This window comes from Suricata suricatta, chromosome 1 (genome assembly GCF_006229205.1).
Source record: "Suricata suricatta isolate VVHF042 chromosome 1, meerkat_22Aug2017_6uvM2_HiC, whole genome shotgun sequence".
Classification (NCBI taxonomy): Eukaryota; Metazoa; Chordata; class Mammalia; order Carnivora; family Herpestidae; genus Suricata; species Suricata suricatta.
Window position 1 is genome coordinate 37,989,060 of NC_043700.1, and position 18,701 is coordinate 38,007,760.

The window sequence follows — 18,701 nt, forward strand, 5'->3', positions numbered from 1 at the left end:
TAAAAAAGAAACTACTTATTAAAAAAATAAGTAGACCACCTATGTACACAAGATTTTAAAATAGAATGAAGAAAGTCTCTCTCTCAAAGCATAACACACACTTGTGGTATACAGCCTCTTACAAGTCTCTCAATGATCTGTCTCCTAGGACTCATAGCCCTGTGTAGTCTCCAGCCCTTGAGTGTGAGCTGGACTCTGTAGTTGTCTTCTAACAAATGGAGCATGGCAAAATGATTGCATGTTGCTTCTGTGTTAGTTTGCAGAAAGATTGCCTTCCATTTGTTCCCTCTCTCACTCTCCTTTTCTTCCCTCTTAGTTCTGTCTCTGGAAGATGCATGATGGCATGTTTTTCAATAGCTTTATGGAGAGGCTCATAGGCAAGGAATTTATACCTCTGGCCAATAGTCAGTGAGGACCTATGGCTTGTGAACAGCCATGTGATTGACCTTGGAAATGGATTTCTGACACAAGAGCAAAGTGAATGATCTTGGAAGCATATTCTCCTTTAGGAGATCCCTGACAGATGCATTGACTACTATCTTATGAGAGACCCTGAGTCAGAGGCACCTAGCTATGTCTTGCCCACAAAAAGTGTGATGCAATAAATATGTTTTGTTTTATGTCACTAAGATCTATGGTTGTTACCTGGAAGAGATAACTGATACACACACACACACACACACACACACACACACACACACACACATCACACACAAATTGGTTTTACTGGGAATTAAATCAACTTTCAGTGAGTATTTTCTATCTTATAAAACTTGTTTCAAAAAATAGAAAATGAAGCTGCCCAGCTCATTCATATCATCATTTCATTATGATTGATGATAAAATTTAATACAGACATTACAGATCTGAAGTGTGTAATTAGGTGAGTGTTGAAAAGTGCATACTCCTGTGTAAACAATATACCAATCAAGATAAAACCTTTCTATTACCCCAGAAAACTCCCCCATGCCTCATTCTGTCCAGCTCCTTCTCATAGGCAATCACTATTCTCATCTCTAATATCATAGGTTATTTTTGCTATTCTTCAAATAAAATCAGATCTTCTGTGCCTGACTTATTTTGTTCAACATAATGTTTATAAAATTAAAGTATGTACTCCTTTCTCCTCTATTAATCTCAAATTTCTTCTATTCCATATACCCATCTATATTCACAAAGCCAAAGTACCATATTAAAACAAGGTCAGATAGTCTACCAATTGACAAACTGATTAAAGTTGGTCTTTTAACTATAGATTATGTTTTAACTATATTATGCATGTTAAAGTCATACAAAGAATTAGGATAATCTAGTGGCATAAAATCAGGCTGAGAGGCAGGAAATTATTAGAGCAGAAGGTCATAATTTTCTGTCTTTCTGTAGAGCATAATACTATGATGAAATAAAGGAGGCTGCATGAATAAGGCTGCTGGTCACATTGTATTAAATAATTTTGTTTTTGGTATATACTAAAAGTAGCTTATTTATATGTAGACTTTTATCTGAGAATCATCATATGGGTGTGTATCGATTGTTCTTTCTTTTATTGTAACTAAGGTTTTGTTTTTTTAATAAACCTGTTGAGGGAGGCACTGATCATTGTAGAAATATAATTAACTAATAGTAACTTCATGTTATTTTAAAAATAATCATGCCAGAGATGGCAAGTTGTAAGGTTAAAACTCCTCCCCTTCCATACATAAAACAGATATCACTAATCCATCTTCACTGCTTGGAACCAGAGCTGGCCTGTGAATCCTTCTTAACCAAGTACTCTGAGCAGCCATCATCCATTTTTCACAGTTGCAAAGGAGTAGAAACCTATTGAACTATTCAAATAATTTCTTAACATTCTATTCATAAAAAAATGTTGAGATACAGAATGCTACTTTATTAAAATAGTATGGTATAAGAATGTAGAGAAAAAAGGGGACTTTGGAGGGTAAGATCCCTGGATGTGAATCCTGGCTCCATATTTAATTTATCTTGTGCTTTTGGCAAACCACACCTCTTTTTTGAAAGAGAACAATCATTGTTATCTTACTGATTTTTTTGCAAGAATATAGAAATAAAATTTTAAAGTGCTAGGAAAATAAGAGAAGTTCATATAAGAGTAAGTGCCTGTTACTCTTATACTGGACATATCACAAGTTTTGAATCAGGATACCTAAATTCAAATCATGGCTTTGCTATTTTACTGTGACTTTAGATAACTTACTTATTTACTCTCAATCTATTTCCTCATGGGCAAAACAAAAAAGAAATCATAAAAACAGCTTTGACGGGTTGTTGTGTAAGGATCAGTGCCAATAAATGGAAATTGCTTAGAAATTAGTCAAAGCTTAACCAATGATAGCAGTATTTTAATGTTGCTGTCATTATTATTCTTCCTTCCTTCTTCCCCCAAAACTATGGATGATAATTGAGAGAATATGTGCCAAACTCAGTTGATGGGGCAAAGGTGGTTAAGGGACTAGAACTTAGAGAGCTTCCAAGACACCTGGGTGGCTCAGTTGGTTAAGTGTCACACTTTTGGTTTCAGGTCAGGTCATGGTATCATATGGGTTCAAGCCCCTCATTGGGTTCTGCACAGACAGTACAGAGCCTGCTTGGGATTCTTTCTCTCTCCCTCTGCCCCTCCCTCATACTCATTCTCTCTCTCTCTCTCTCTCTCTCTCTCTCTCTCTCTCTCTCTCTCTCCCTCCCTCCCCCCCTTTCTTTCAAATAAATAGACTTAAAAACAAAAGAACTTGGAGAGCTTCTGATATCTACAGTTGGTATTATTGTATTGTTTTACAGCTCTTAATTTATATCTGAAATTTAAAGGCAATATAATACCAAAACTTTAAAAGTATGAATGTTCATTAACTACATATAAATAAATTTTCAAATTCCGATTCAACCATAATAAAATAAAACTCCAAAAAATGGTTAAACCATGTTGTTGTGTGTATAAAGTAGTTTGCTGTTTTTTTAATTGCTATGTTACAAACAATTCATTTATCCAATTGCCTTTTGATGCATATTTTCATTGTTTTCATATCTTAGTTATGATAAATAAAGATCTATAAACATTCTTATACAAGTCTTTTGAATGACATGTTTTCTTATCTTTTGGATAAGGATAAATTCCTATGGTAGAAATTACTGAGTAAAAAGGTAGGTATCTGTTTAAATTTATAAGGAACTGCTAAAACTATCTGTTTTCCAAAGTGGTGAAACAGTTTCACTTCACCCAGTAAAATACGAAAGATTTCTCATTCTACAACACCACAAATATTCGGTGTTGTCAATCTTTCAAATAATTTTAGTCATTAAAGTGGGTATGAAGAGGTATCTCACTGTGGTTATAATTTGCATTTCCTTAGTGACATATTTTCATGTGCTTATTTACCATCCATGGATAATGCTAGGAAGGAAATTTGTTGCCAGACTGAGGTCAGATTTGTGTACTGTGCTTTGCTAAGCAAAGCCTTCTTTTTAAAAAAAATTTCTTTAATGTTTATTTGTTTTGAGAGAGAAGGAGACAGAGCATGAGAAGGGAAGCGGGCAGTGAGAGGGAAAGACACAGAATCCGAAGCAGGCTCCATGTTCTGAGTTGTCAGCATAGAGGCCTACGTGGGGCTCAGACTCCCAAAGGGTGAGAGCATGGCCTGAGCCGAAGTCAGCCTCTTAACCAACTGAGCCAGCCAGGTACCCCACCAACCTTAGATCTTTCTATGCAAAGTTCATTTCAAGTCCTTTTCCTATATTTTACATTTGGGTTTTTTAAAATATTTACTATTGATTTATGAGTTCTTTATATTTTAGATACAAATCCTTTGTATATCACATATTTTCTGTGGTTTGCCTTTTTGTTTTCTTAATGGGATGCTAAATTTGAAACTTTTTATAAAGCCAATTTATTTCATAACAGTCAATATCTATTTATAATTCAAAATTATAAATACAACAGAACATCCTTACCTTGTAAAGATTATATCCAAAACCTATAGCAAACATTATTCTTTTTTTTTTAACCTGGTCTCTTTTAATGTTTTTCACAATAGGATAAATCATTCTCTTGATGGCTGCAGACATGTAAGGCAGTATTCAGAAACCACCACAGTGATGGTGTCTTCCTAATTGGTGAGTAGTCTTCAGTAATTATAAAGAGTTACTTGTCTGAAACTGCTGTCATACCAGCAAGACTGCATTTATGCATCCATCATTTTCAGGATTGTTGGTAACCTGGGCATATTTTCCCCAAATAACCTTGCCTCCTTGTGTCACAAGCCCAACTCACTTATGTTCACCTCCATGACAGTACCTTTGGTAGTAACACCCAAAGATGTATGTAGTGGGGACGAGGAAATCTTTTACACCAAGTGCTGGCAGGCAGAAGGTGGCTTTCAATTCAGGATGTGTTACGTGGGCCTTTTTGAAACGTAAGCCCATTGGCCTAATGAATCTTTCTTATTTAGGTGGTTTTCGAGTAAAGGCATCTCCAACAAAACAGACTTTATTAACCATTCTCTTCCATGCTTTCTTTTTTCTCTTTCCTGTTTGAATAACTTTTAATACTTCTGTTTCTCCCTGGTCACAAACTTTGGGCAAAGAGACTTCCCATTTTCCCGCTTTCTCTTTTCGTTTTTGTTTAATCATATTGGAGAGTACTTTAGCTCGGGGCTGTCCCTCCCTGTCCAGGAGATATGCAGGTACTGCTCCCTGTGGAGTCTTTTCATCATTCTTTTGCTTGGTGTTTCTCTTTTCATGAATCTTGATAGTCTTTTTCATTTTTATTTTCTCAGCATGGCTCTGTTTATGGTAAAGCTTAGCTTTGAAACAAATCATCTTTTCTGCCGTTGAATGTTCATGAGCCTCTTGACCTTCCTTCTTTCTCTTTTTCTCGTGATAATCCAAACAGTAGCCATAGTGCTTCTGGTGTAACTCAATATATTTGTTTTGTGGCATGGTGATGGCTGCAGGGCCGCTGGGTGCAGCTGTTGGAGCGAAGAAGCTCTCAATTTTCCTCAGCAAACATTATTCTTAATGGAAAGTTTTTGAAAAAAAAAATCCCTTTAATATAAAATCTACAATCGCCTGTATAGATCTGGCCCATCCTACGAGAGGAAAAAGAAGAAGTATAAATTGTGAAAGAAAAAGAGATAAATTGTTACTATTTGAAGATTGTATGATCAGTTATTTATCTAGAAAAACAAATTTAATCAACATACAAATAAAACTAATAAGGGAGTTCAACAAAATTGTCAAATAAACATCAATGTACACCGACCACAACATTCCTTACACTTTAAATACAAAATATTAAAAAAAGAAAGTGTCAGTCACATGTATAAAGTGTCCAGGAACTAACCAAAGTTATTCAGCATCCCTGTAGAAAAGAAAACAGATAATATACTCAAATTTGATTCTTAGAAAAGAGATTTATTATTATTATTAACATTTGGTAAAATACTTTGAAGCTTGTCATATCAGGCAATGATTGCTACTCTTAGGCCCATATGTTTTTAAAGTTCTTGTTTTGCATTTTCATCCAAGTTGGCATATTTCTTCCTGTGTTTTTGATTTTGTATTGTGAGTTCATGTTCCTAAGAACGTTTTAAAAAAATGTTAATGTTTATTTATTTTTGAGAGAGACAGAGCATGAGCAGGGATGGGGGAGCAGGGGGGCAGAGAGAGGGAGACACAAAATCTGAAGCAGGCTCCGTCAGCACAGAGCCCAACATGGGGCTCAAACTCATTAACTGCAAGATCATGACCTGAGCCAACATCTAACATTTAACCAACTGAGCCAGACAGGTGCCGCAGACTTGTTTGTTTTTGGTAGGCACCTATCAGACTAAGATGTCTTTAAACTAAATTTTAACTTTTTCTTCTATGAGAATTGTGACTTCTGGCCCCAAACTCATGTGTGAGTGGTCTATGGTTAAGAATTTTGAGACAAGAATTGTTTTTCTCTTATTTTCTCTTCCCAGTCAGCCAAGGCTTACTCAGGGAAATGTTCTTACCATCTCCCTCTGCATGACAGATTGTTGTTGTCATTCCTAATTTTTTAATTTTGCTTTCTAGTTTACCCACTGAAGGTATTGTGTTTCAAGGTGACCAGGAGTAGCTTTCTGAGCCGTCTCACCCCTTCGGAGAGCTCAGATTTGTCTCTTGTCTCCAGCAAGCACAGACTATCAAAATGCATGGCGGTCCCTCCTCTTCCTGGCAGTCCTTTGGGACTTCCAGCTGATCATCATCCCTGAGCTCCTTCGACAGTCCGATGCTTAGCAAAGCCCGGTACTCAAATCTGACCTCAGTCTGGCAACAAATTTCCTTCCTAACATTATCCATGTCCAAAAGATGTTAATTTAATATTTATCATTTAATCAATAAATAGTTGTTTAAAACCTTTCTGGATTTACCCAAGTGAAAAATATAGATGAAAATTCCTAAACTTAGGGTCTTCTATTCCAGTAAGGCCAGATAGACAATAAATAATTAAAAATATATAAGTAAAATAATTTCATATACTGATAAATGCTAAATATAAAACTGGATAGTGGGGCAAATAGTGTCCACATAGGGATGGAGCTACCTTAGCTAGAATATCCAGAGCAGTTCTCTCCAGGAAGAAGACATTTGGTTTGAGAAAATGATGACATAGGGGCAGGCATGAGATAATCTGGAAGAAAATATTTTTAGAAGAGGATAGAAAAGAGACTGGTGTGTGTGAGGAATAGGAAGGAGTGTATCAAGCTTTTATGAACTGAGAGTATGAGACAAGGTTGGGAGATTCGTAGAAACTGGTAAGTCATGGTAAGGAGTTTGGATTTTTCCAGAAATTATAAGATTTTTAAGGAGGGTTATGACATAACCCATGTTCATGTTTAAGAAAGATCCTTCTTGGGGCACCTGGGTGGCTCAGGAAGTTAAGCATCTGAGTTAGGCTCAGTCATCATCTCATGGTTCATGAATCTGAGCCCCATATCAAGCTCTGTGCTGACAGTTCACAGCCTACAGCCTGCTTCAGATTCTGTTTCTCCCTCTCTACCTGCCCCTCTTCCCTCACGCTCTGTATCTCTCTCTCTCAAAAATAAATAAACTTAAAAAAAAAGATCCCTCTTGCTGCTATATGGAGAATATTTGAATTGTGGCAAAACTGGAGAATCTCAAAGACAACTTCCAAGTGCAATCACAAAGGTAAATATGCTGACTGAGGAGAGCTGGGGAAAAGAGGAGACAAAAAGGGTAGTTTGTGCTAATTGCTGGCAGGTATAGTCCCATGAACCCTTCAGGAACTAAAGGAAAAATGTAACTCTTTTCTCCTCCTTGAAGGCTAATCTGAAAGTCATTAGGTTCAATATTCTGGATCTTGTTTTTCTGGACACAGGAGAAGGATATATTATTTCCTGTCCCCCTTGAGGATAAGTGTGGCCATGTGATTCTGTCCAGTGAAGGAAAGTTCATGATTTTCCATGAACCCTTTCCTTACCATGGTGACTGGGAACATTCCAGATGGTAGAAGCTCTGTCACCCTGCATCCCTGACTGAAGATGACATGGAGCAGAGCTGACCAAAGATAAGCACATAAGATGAGGAATAAACAAAGCTTCATGGTTTTAAGCCACTAAGATTTTAGGGTTCTTTGTTGTCACAACATTTTCTAGCCTATCCTGCCTAAATATAGAATGATAGTGATAGGAGCTTCTGCTGTAGCTTGGACTAGGTTTAGTTTCAGTTCAAAATCCTTTTTGAGATACTACTATGCACCAGACTTAAAAATCTATGCCTAGACTAATCTCATGGAGCTTGCAGTCTACATTTTGCCAAAAGAAAAGCAGAGTACATTGTTTTATGTAGGAAGATTTTGAACACACTCCTGCCCCTCCCATCCTAACAAACAAACATCTATTTATAACTCCATTTTGCCTGATCACAAAGTAGTCTACACAGCCACATTTCTTGAGTTGTCTTTGCTTTCTATCTTCCTACTCTGTCTTTATCTCACTGTAGTTTGGCTTCTGAATCTGCTCTTCCAAAAGTCAACAGTGACAGACTGGCTAAGTTCCATGGCATTGTGTTCTTTGGTTTTTATCTCATCTGAGTACTCAGCAGTGTTTAGTACTGCTACCTCCTCTTTCTTGAAATACAGTAAAACCTTGGATTGCGAGTGTTCCACAACACAAGCAAACATTTCTAATAAATTTTAACTTGATAAACAAGTGAGGTCTTGCAATGCAGATCTCTCTCTCTCTCTCTCTCTCTCTCTCTCTCTGCATGATTGAGGGTGATCATTTCCCATACTTGGAGGCTCAATTTTAGGCCACGGTGTTTGGCAGAAATCAGTGATTGTTCAGAATGTTGGAAGGTGCCCACAACTGGCACTAGTGTATTTTTTGTCCTTTCAAAGCCCCTTCCATACAAAAGTAAGTTTAGGAATGCAGGCTGCCTGCAGATATAGTCTCTTTCCTCTGTTGCCTTATTGCCAGTTGTATAAAATACAGTTTATAACAAGAATTTATTAATACTGTACTATAGTCAACATCTGATAGTCATAGTGAAGGTCGTTCTACACAATAACCCTCCTCTATATTTTCTCCCCCAGACTAGCCACAAAAGTTTTCAAAGGTAAGTGCTGGTTAATTCGTTTATTTTTCTTTATATTTTTGGTTTTTAAAAATTGTTTTGTATTATATTGCAGTATCTTAATAATTTTATAGGAATATTTTGGGTTGTGAAATGAATCATCTGAGTTTCCATTTCTTATGGGGAAATTTGCTTTGATATACAAGTGCTTTGGATTACAAGCATGTTTATCCAGAACAAATTATGCTCACAAAACAAGGTTTTATTGTAACTTGTTCTGCAAGTGTTCCACAAGATGACTATTTCTAATAAATATTAACTTGATAAATGAGCAATGTCTTATAATATGAGTAGTATGTGATGATCACATCTGAGCCAATAGTTCTTGAAATTGGCTTTGATATACAAGTGCTTTGGATTACAAGCATGTTTCTGGAATGAATTATGCCCGCAAATCAAGGTTTTACTATAGGTATATATTTATAAAGTGTATATATTATTTTGGGGGATGTTAATGTCGATGGCAGTGTCCCTTTTTAAAAATATTTATTCATTTTTGAGAGACAGAGACAGAGTGCAGTGGGGGGATGAGGGGCAGAGAGAGAGGGAGACAGAATCCAAAGCAGGCTCCAGGCTCTAAGCTGTCAACACAGCCCAACACAGGGCTCGAACTCACAAACGGTGAGATCATGACCTGAGCTGAAGTCGAGCGCTTAACCAACTGAGCCAAGCCAGGCACTCCTGATAGTGTCCTTTTTATTTTAAATTCCACTTGTCTGTTGTGAGAATATAGGAAAGTGATTGACTTTTGTATATTATTCTTGTATCTTATCTTGTAAGATCCTTGTATCCTGTATCCTTGTATCTTCTTCCAGAAGATATTTTGTTACTTCTTTCAGATTTTCTACATAGAAAAATCATTTCATCTATGAGCAAAGATGGTTTTATTTCTTCCTTTCTAATCTTCATGCTTTTTATGGCTTTTCCTTTTTCTTATTGTATTACGTGGAATTTCCAGTATAATGTTGAAAAGTAGTGGAGAAAAGAGACATCCTTGTTCCTGATCTTATCAGGAAATCTTCTGTATTCTCTTCATCATTAAAGTACAATGTTGGCTGTAGGTTTTTGTACATATTCTTTATCATTTTGAATAAATTCTTCCTGTATTCCTAGTCTGCTGAGATTTTTTTTTAAACCATAAATGAGTGTTAGATTTTGTCAAATGCTTTTTCAGCATCAATTGATATGATTATGTGATTTTTCTTCTTTACACATTTGATGTAATGGATAACATTAATTAATATTCTAATATAGAATCAGCCTTTCATACCTGGGATATATACCACTTGGTTGTGGTGTATAATTCTTTCTATACATTGTTGGTTTCATTTGTTAGTATTTCATTGAGGTATTTTGCTCCAATGTTCATGAAAAATATTGGTCTGTAGTTTTCTTTTCTTGTAATGCCATTGTCTGATTTTGGTAGGAGGGTGATGCTGACATTTTTCATTCTGCTTCTATCTTCTGGAAGACATTGTAGGGAATTGGTATAATTTCTTCCTTAAATGTTTGGTAGAATTCACCTGTGAACCCCTCTGGGATTTTCTCCTTTGGAAGGTTATTAACTATTGGTTCAATTTCTTTGACAGATATAGTCCATTTAGTTTGTCTATTCTTTCTTGTGTGAGTTTTGGTCCATTTGTAAATTGGACCATTTCACTTAGATTATCAAATTTGTGGACATAGTGTTATTTATAGTATTCCTTTATTACCCTTTTAGTGTCCATGTGATCAGTAGTGATGTACTTTCTTTCATTTTTGGTGTAATAATTTGTATCTTCTCTCTTTTTCTTAGCCTGGTTAGAGGGTTATCAATTTTTTAAAAGTTTATTTATTTTGAGAAAGAGAGAGAGAGCACATGCAAGTGGAGGAGGGGCAGAGAGAGGGGGGCAGAGACAGAGAGAATCCCAAGTGATATCTGCTCCACCAGTGCAGCATCTGACATAGGGCTCGAACCCACAAACCTTGAGATCATGACCCAAGCCAAAGTCACATACTTAACCAACTAAGCCATAAAAGCTCCCCATTAAAAAAAATGTTTATTTATTTTGAGAAAGAGAGAAAGAGAAGGGAATGGGCAGAGAGAGAGGGAGAGAATCCCAAGCAGGTTCCATGTTGTCAGTGCTGAACCTGATGCTGAGCTCAATCCCATGAACCCCTAGATCATGACCTGAGCTGAAGTCAAGAGTTGGATGCTTAAGTGGCTGAGCCACCCAGGCACCCTAGAGGCTTATCAATTTTATTGACTTTTTCAAAGAACCAGCTTTTGGTTTGGCTGATTTTCTCTAATGATTTTCTGTTTTTAATCTTGTTGATTTCTGCCCATAGTTTTATTATTTCTTGTCTTTTTACTTTGGGTATAATTTGTTCTTCTAAGTTTTTTAAGGTGAAAGTTTAGTTGATTGATTTTAGACCTTTCTTCTTTTCTAATGTATGCATTCAATCCTACAAATATCCCTTTAAACACTGCCCTTGCTGAATCTCATATGTTTTGATAAGTTATGTTTTCATTTTTATTTAATCCACAAATATTTTGGAATTTTTCAATGATTTATTATAAATTTATAGTTTAATTCCATTGTCATCTGAAAGCATATATTATAAGGTTGCTATTATTTTAAATGTGGTAATATATGTTTTATAGCCCAGGATATGATCTACCTTGATGAGTATTCCATTTGAGCTTGAGAAAAATGTGTGTTCTTGTTGGATGAAGTAATTAATAGATGTTCATTTTATTGATGAATTGTGCAGTTGAGTTCAAGTATGTCCTTATTGATTTCCTGCTTGCTAGATCTGTCCATTTTTGATAGAGGGCCATTGAAACATCCAACTGTAATAGTGAATTCACCTATTTGTCTTTGCAGGTCTATCAGTTTTTGCTTCATATATTTTGAGGCTCTGTTGCTAAGCACATACTCTCTAAGCATTGTTATGTATTCTTAGAGAATTGACTCTTTATTATATAATGCCTGCCCCTCTTTATCCCTTATGATTTTTTCCTTGCTCTGAAGTCTACTCTTTCTGACAGTCATATAGTATACTCCAGCTTTCTTTTCATTAGCATGATTAGTTTTCTAAAAGAAGCATGATTTGTATGGTACATTTTTCTCCATATATTTGCTTTTAATGTGTATGTGTCTTTATATTTAAAGTGGATTTCTTATTTACTCTTAATTGGTGCTTTAAGACCATCTACATTTAAAGTGATTATTGATATAGTTGGATTAAAATCTACCATATTTGTTATGGTTTTCTATTATTTGATGTCCTTTGTTCTTTGTTCCTATTCACCCTTTTTAATTGAGCATTTTTTATAATTCCACTTTCAGGGTGCCTGTCTGGCTTAGTTAATAGAGCTTGCTACTCTTGATTTCAGGGTTGTAATTTTGAGCTCCATGTTGTGTTATACCGAGATTTTTAATATCGTCCCCAAAAACCAGAGACTGCCAGGGAGACTGAGTCACGCATGCAAAAGCAAAGGGCTTTGTTATTACAGGCTTATAAGCTCGGGCTCACAGACTTCACCAACGGGGAGAGCCCCAAACAAAGGTGGGGTAGGGCCTTTATGGTTTGGGAAGGGGGAGGTACAAGAAATTGTGACACAGGTACAGGGGTCCAATCACTATCGCCTATTATTATTGGCAGTAACTTTAACCATATACATTGTTACTTTTGTGGGAGCCAATCACAACATTTAGAGTATTGACCAATCACAGAGTGGGCCCAGGACCCTCAAGTAGGTCGTGACTAACCTCAAGCAATAGGTGATTATCTATAGCTTCTATCTCTAGGCCTGCCCTTAGAAATGTTAAGGGTGTTAGCTGGCCTTTCCTGATTGGGTGTTACAAGGGTTGTCCCTCCTTCCTTGGGCAATGTGTGCCCTTCTATTGTCTAATGATTCTGAGAAGCTGACACCTAGACCTCCAAGGTCAGAGTCAGTTTGATTCAGACCTGTGTCCTAACAGTTGGATATAGAGATTACTTAAAAATAAAATTTTGATATGATTCCATTTTCTCTCATTTCTAAGCATACATCATTTATCCATCACTTGTCCTTTTGTTTACAAGTTTATTTTCTTTTTTTTAAATTTTTTTAAATGTTTTATTTATTTTTGATACAGAGAGAGACAGAGCCTGAGAGGGGAAGGGGCAGAGAGAGAAGGAGACACAGAACCAGAAGCAGGCTCCAGGCTCTGAGCTAACTGCCAGCACAGAGCCTGACGCAGGGCTCGAACCCACGAATGTGAGATCTGACCCGAGCCGAAGTCGGAGGCCTAACCGACTGAGCCACCCAGGCGCCCCTACAAGTTTATTTTCAAATAACACTATATTACTTTACAGATTGTGCAAGCATCTTGTAAACTCACTTCTCTGATGAATCTAAGAACTGTTAATCCAGTTTTAGCTTTTTACTTGTTAGAATGGAGTGACAATTTCCAAGCTCCTGTATGTCCAACCAGAAACTAAAAGTCTTTTTCTTATTCTCTTAATATATGTATTTCATGTCAAAAAAAGTTAGTTATTCCTTGTGATATAGCTACATCACAGAAAATTCATTACTCATCACTATTGTTTGTACTCTTTAGTTTTCTTATCTAAGATCTTTTTTCTGATTCATTTATCCTTCAGCTAAATGAGCTCCTGGAGTGTTGTCCTTGGATAGAACATGTGGGTGGTCTGCTTTCTAAGGTCTTGCAACCATGCTAATGTAAAAGATATCTTCACTGGGTATAAGATTTTTGGACTTATACCTAGTCATTCTGTAGCCTAAGATGACTGTTGACTGTTTTTTAGCTTCTAAGACTGCAGAGAAATTGAAACCTTTTTTCTTTATAGGTGTTCTGTTCTTTCTCACTAGAAGCTTAGGTAATTTTTTTCACTGTAGTCCAGAAACATTACCAGTATATGTCTAAGTATGTATCTTTTTTGCCTAGTCCTGCTTGGAACTCTGCTCTATTTTAATAATGATTGAACCTTTTTTAAAAACTTTGAATATTTTCCCCTGAACAATTACTTCTTAATTTTTCTATTTTTGTCCTGATAATCTTATTATTTGTATGAATTTCTTATGTCTACTTTCCATATATCTTATTTTCTTCATGATTTATAATATTTTCCTTTGGGTTATAAGTTGTGAATTATTTTTCCCTTTTAGTTGTCTACCCTATTAATTCTCATGTAACTATAATAATTTTTAGTTTTCTTGAATTTTAAAATTCAAAGCCATGTTTTATACTTACAGTGAATCTTTTTTAAATTGTATAATTGCATCTGTTTGAAATTCTTATAAACTTTTGTTAAATTTTCTCCTTTTTTTGTCTTTCCCTCTTGCACTTTTTAATAATTACCTATTACTGTATAAAAATTACCCCCAAAATGTTGTGGTTGGAAATATAAACTTGTATATTCATTAATGTTTCTTCCAGACTGATGAATGAACTCATAGTTTTATATATAGAGTGACTGTGTCTACAAAGAAGAAAGAACACAGTTGCATTTTACAATGTAACTAGCATATTTTAAGAATATGTTCTCTGTATGTCCGGTAATTAGATTTCCCCTGTGAGCTCCTGACTTGTATATCCAACTGCCACTTGGAGTAGTTGTCATCTCACATTTAAGTTGACCAACATGGAATAACTTATTTACCCACTCTCATTTTCTGTGTCTAACCTATCTCAGAGAGTGGAACATCATCACTTACTTGCTTTGGTAAAGTAACTGTGCATCATCTTTGATTCCGTTTTTATGCTCCTCATTGGTTTCATTTTTTAAATATGTACAACAAATCCAAACCACCACATGTTCCTTGGACTTGAAACAGGCTCCTAACTAGTGTCTGCCACCATTTTTCTCTCAGAGCCTATCTGTTCAATCCTCTGCATTTCAATCTTTTTGGAACTTTTTGAAACGTAGATCACATCAGGTCAACTTCCTGCTTTTTAAAACCCTCATTTCATTACACTAAGAATGAAACTCATCTTGTTTCCTGCTTTTGCATTCACTTCTTCCTGAGAAAGCACTTCACAAGATACTTATAAGAGCTGCCTCCTAAATGCCCCCAGCACACTCACTACTGTACTTTGTTTCCTTCATCATAATTATCAGCACCCATATGAAACTACTTATTTGTTTCCATATCTATTGTTTGACTTCCCATCCCCTCCCCATGCCCACACACTAGAATGTAAGCTCTTGGAGAGCAGGGACTTTGTTCTCTTCACTGGCATATCCCAGTGGCTTGTATAGTGCCAGAAACAGTGAAGGTTTGTTCACGAACTGACTTTTCTTTTCTTTTTTTTTGAGAGAGGGAGCAAATGAGTAAGAGTCATAGACAGAGAGAGATAGAGGAAATCCCATGGGGGGCAGAGAAAAAGAGAGAGAGGGAGAGAGAGACAGAAAGAGAGAAGTGGGGCTCACCTGATGCAGGACTCTAACTCATGAACCGTGAGGTCATGACCTGAGCCTAAGTCAGATGCTTAACCAGCTGAGCCACCCAGGTGCCCCACCAACTGACTTTGTCCATTCCTTTCTCTTCACACATACAAACAAGAGAACCACACTAAAATGTACATCATGCTGTTTTTCCTCTTTGAATATTTTTTCTTGCTTCTCAGCTTAGAATAATTATCATTTTTCTAGACTCAACACAAAATCCTAATACCAGAAGATTCTCAATTCAGACAATAGCATCTTTAATGAAGTTATCTTTACTGAGTTGCATTTATGCAATGTCTTTGGTTTTTATCAATGAATGTTTAAGAAATTGCCATATAAAATCTATCACATTCATTATAGCTATGTTATAGGAGACGTTGTTTCTTTATTATTTTGAGGAGCAGGAGAAAGAGAAAGAGAGAAAATCCCAGGCAGGCTCCACACTGCCAGTGCTGAACCCCATGTGGGACTCAAATTCATGAATTGTGAGATCATGACCTGAGCCCAAGGTACCCCAGGAGACATTGTTTCCACTATAGTTCTCAGTGACACTAATAAAACTTCCATGTGAAACTTTTGTTTGAGAAAATAGTTCTAAGAAAGGCTTATTTTCACTTTTATGAACTGCTTTGCTTTTTTCCTTATGACAATAAACATTATACAATTGACATTCCCTTTTCTCTTTGACTATCAGAGAGCTCCTAGATGCTATGCTGTGCTTTCTCCTCCTCCTCCTTCTCCTTCTTTTCCTCCTCCTCCTTCTATTTTTTATTTTTTTGATGTATAGTTGACATTAAACTGTTCTTTTTGGACTAAAATTTATTTTTTCTCTGGTCTTGATTTTCTTATGATATTTACATTTTTCTTAGTCCTGATCCCCTAATTTCTATTTTATCATTACTTTAATGTATGCATTTTTGGGTATAAGCTGGCCCAATCCCTTTCTAAAAGGAGGTAGGTGTATACATAGAGAATAGGGTGATACTATCTCAGTGATTTCCCACATCTCCAGGCTGAATGACTCTCTATTCCTTAAGCTCTCGTAACACTCTGTTCACATCTCTACTATACCTCTTTTCAAATTATCATATGAGGTAGTGGTTAAGGAAGTGCTGAAGGTTCAATTACTCAGTCCACTACACTATGTGATTCTGGAAAACCTCTCTGTTTCCTACTGTTGAGCGATAAAATGAAGATACTGATGATACGTACCTCATAGGTTTGTTAAAAAACAAAGTACACTAGAGTAAATTTGAAAATCTAATTGGCTTTATCAGATGATTCATGAATCACACAGCATCCCATCTAGCAAGTAGAGAGATGATGCTTGGAGGAGTTGTATGAAATGGAAGATTTTTATAACAAGGAGGGTGGGGCAATGAGTGATTAGCAAAAGAAAAGAAAGGATAATTTGGGGTGAGAATATTTTCTTGGGGGGAAGGGGCCAGCAAGTTTTTGTGTATCATGCAGAGTACCTCACTAGTACTAGTCAGAAAATTTCAAAAAGACTTTTAAAAGGTCACATCCTTGGGAAAGGTTGAAACTCTGATTAAGTCTTGATTTGCTCTTGTGGGGAACAAATCACTCCATTTGGGGGTTGGCTTTTCTTTCTTAACAGTTGTGAGAATTAAAGGAGTAGATATACAATGCTTACAGTGATGCCTGGGCTATACAAAGTGCTCAGTAAAGTTAGTGATTATTATTATTATTACTATTACGTTATAGCTACTGATGTGCTTGAATTCCCTAATATGTCCTGAGCTCCTTTAGGGCAGAAACTTTGTCTTATTCTTCGTGCTTACTAAAGTGCCTGGAATAAACTAGGGATCAGTGAACATTATAGAAATGATTTCAAATGAAATAAGATTCTGTTTCAGGTTTATAGAATATTAGGAAGTGAATTTAGAAAGGCCTGGTGGGAATGGATTTTGAAAGGTTTTAAAAACAAAGTCACATTTACATTTAATGTTAGGGGAAACAAGATCCACTGATAGTTTTTGGAAAAACAGGTAAAGAAAAGTAGTTTATTAAGGAAATTTAATCTAATAATGGGTGCCAATCTGATTATATATGGTATGGGATAAGGTCACTAGACTAATGAGCTACAGCCCTCTTTGTCAAAGCCCCCCCCCTCCCCAAGTAATCCCTTGGTGTTTCTGAAGTTCACTTTTCTGTTGTGCTAAACTTATACACAAGCACTTGGCTATAGTGAACTAAAAGTGATGCAAATTCTTTTGCCAGCAGCAGCCAACTATTGGAGGACATGCATCAGGGACAAGGAAGGGTTAACAGGGATGTGAACAAAGGCACAGACACAAGTCCTCTCCCTCAAGAACATTGTAGGCTTGTGAAATAAATCAGATTGAAATAATCTCATATGGCCATTCTGGAGAAGAAAAACAGACACATAAAAAGGGTTAAACAGCAACCAGTGTGGAAAGAGAGTGGAGGAAAGGAGGGCAGCGGCATCCTCCCTGTGACCGCGAAGACTGCAACCATGTGCTTGTGAGCTGAGGTCTTCTCTTAGCACCAGGTAAGATTCTTCTGCCTGGAACTAGTTCCTTTGACTTACAGCCAGCCACTGGAGACTCGATCCTGCACCTGGAAGGTAAGGAAAGGGTGTGGGCAGATGAACCAAAAGGTTATGGATTTAGCAAATTAACTTTCCTGCTCTAGAGGGCTGCTGATGGAGAGGAATTTTCCCTTCTGATGGTAAACTCCAGATGGTTGGAGAAAGAAGTGAAGAACTGAGAGATGGAATGAGAAGCCTTCCCTCCCTCCTCAGGTGTAAGTCCTGTCAGAAACCTCTTCGACACAGGAAGAATATTAAAAAGCATGATTCCTGTTAATACTACCTTTTTCGTCCCAGAATGTGAATGGCCCTGATGTTATATAAAGTTTTTTAAAAGTTTATTTCTTAAGTCAATCATTTCATTCATTCATTTTGCAATTCATTTCATTCATAGTGCAGAAAAATAGTAGGAAATATGTTACACAGAAACCAGAAGCAAATAATGATGACTCTTGGATTTAACCCCTCCATACATTAAAGCATATCCCATTACATGGTATTTGAGGGTTAGCAGTTCTCCCAAAACTTTAAATACAAACTCCATTCCCACATGGATTTTTTTTAAATCACTGATTATTTTAAATGTATTAATGACAAAAACCAGAAAATGGATTTTTAATCCCTCAATTCTGTGTGGAGGCATTCAAATAATCCAGAAAATTAATGTTTCCATCTTTCTGTGAAAATACATAAAGGAAACATTTAAAATGGAATCAGGTGGCCCAGAAGGGGGAGCTCTCGTGCACGTATTCCTCGTTGCTGAGGGAACCAGCAGGAAGAAGGAAGGCAAGAAACAGTTCCACAAAGGGAGGACACTTTTCACGCACAAATTTATCTTCTGCCTTTAAGGAAGGAAAACCCCTTCCCTGCCTTAGCAACATTGTGGTAACCTCTGCTTGCAGCCAACGAGAAACCCCACAACCTCAAACTCCTGTTCTCCAATACACTTTTGTTTAGAACAACCCTCCCCCACTGTCTTTTTAAAAAATCTTTTTGGGGCAGCTGGGTGCCTCAGTTGGTTGTGCATTTGACTTGGGCTCAGGTCATGATCTCT

General features: G+C 36.6%; 1 long non-coding RNA gene and 1 pseudogene across 1 annotated transcript; one reads left to right on the top strand and one right to left on the bottom strand.

Moving 5' to 3' along the window:
• Nucleotides 1-670: 670 nt before the first annotated feature.
• On the top strand, nt 671-17,988 carry LOC115293470. Its single transcript, XR_003909505.1, has 5 exons — nt 671-748; nt 4,050-4,128; nt 8,594-8,616; nt 17,320-17,608; nt 17,752-17,988. It is a non-coding gene; the product is annotated as an uncharacterized LOC115293470 (long non-coding RNA).
• LOC115293369 lies at nt 4,405-4,953 on the bottom strand (annotated as a pseudogene).
• Nucleotides 17,989-18,701: the final 713 nt, after the last annotated feature.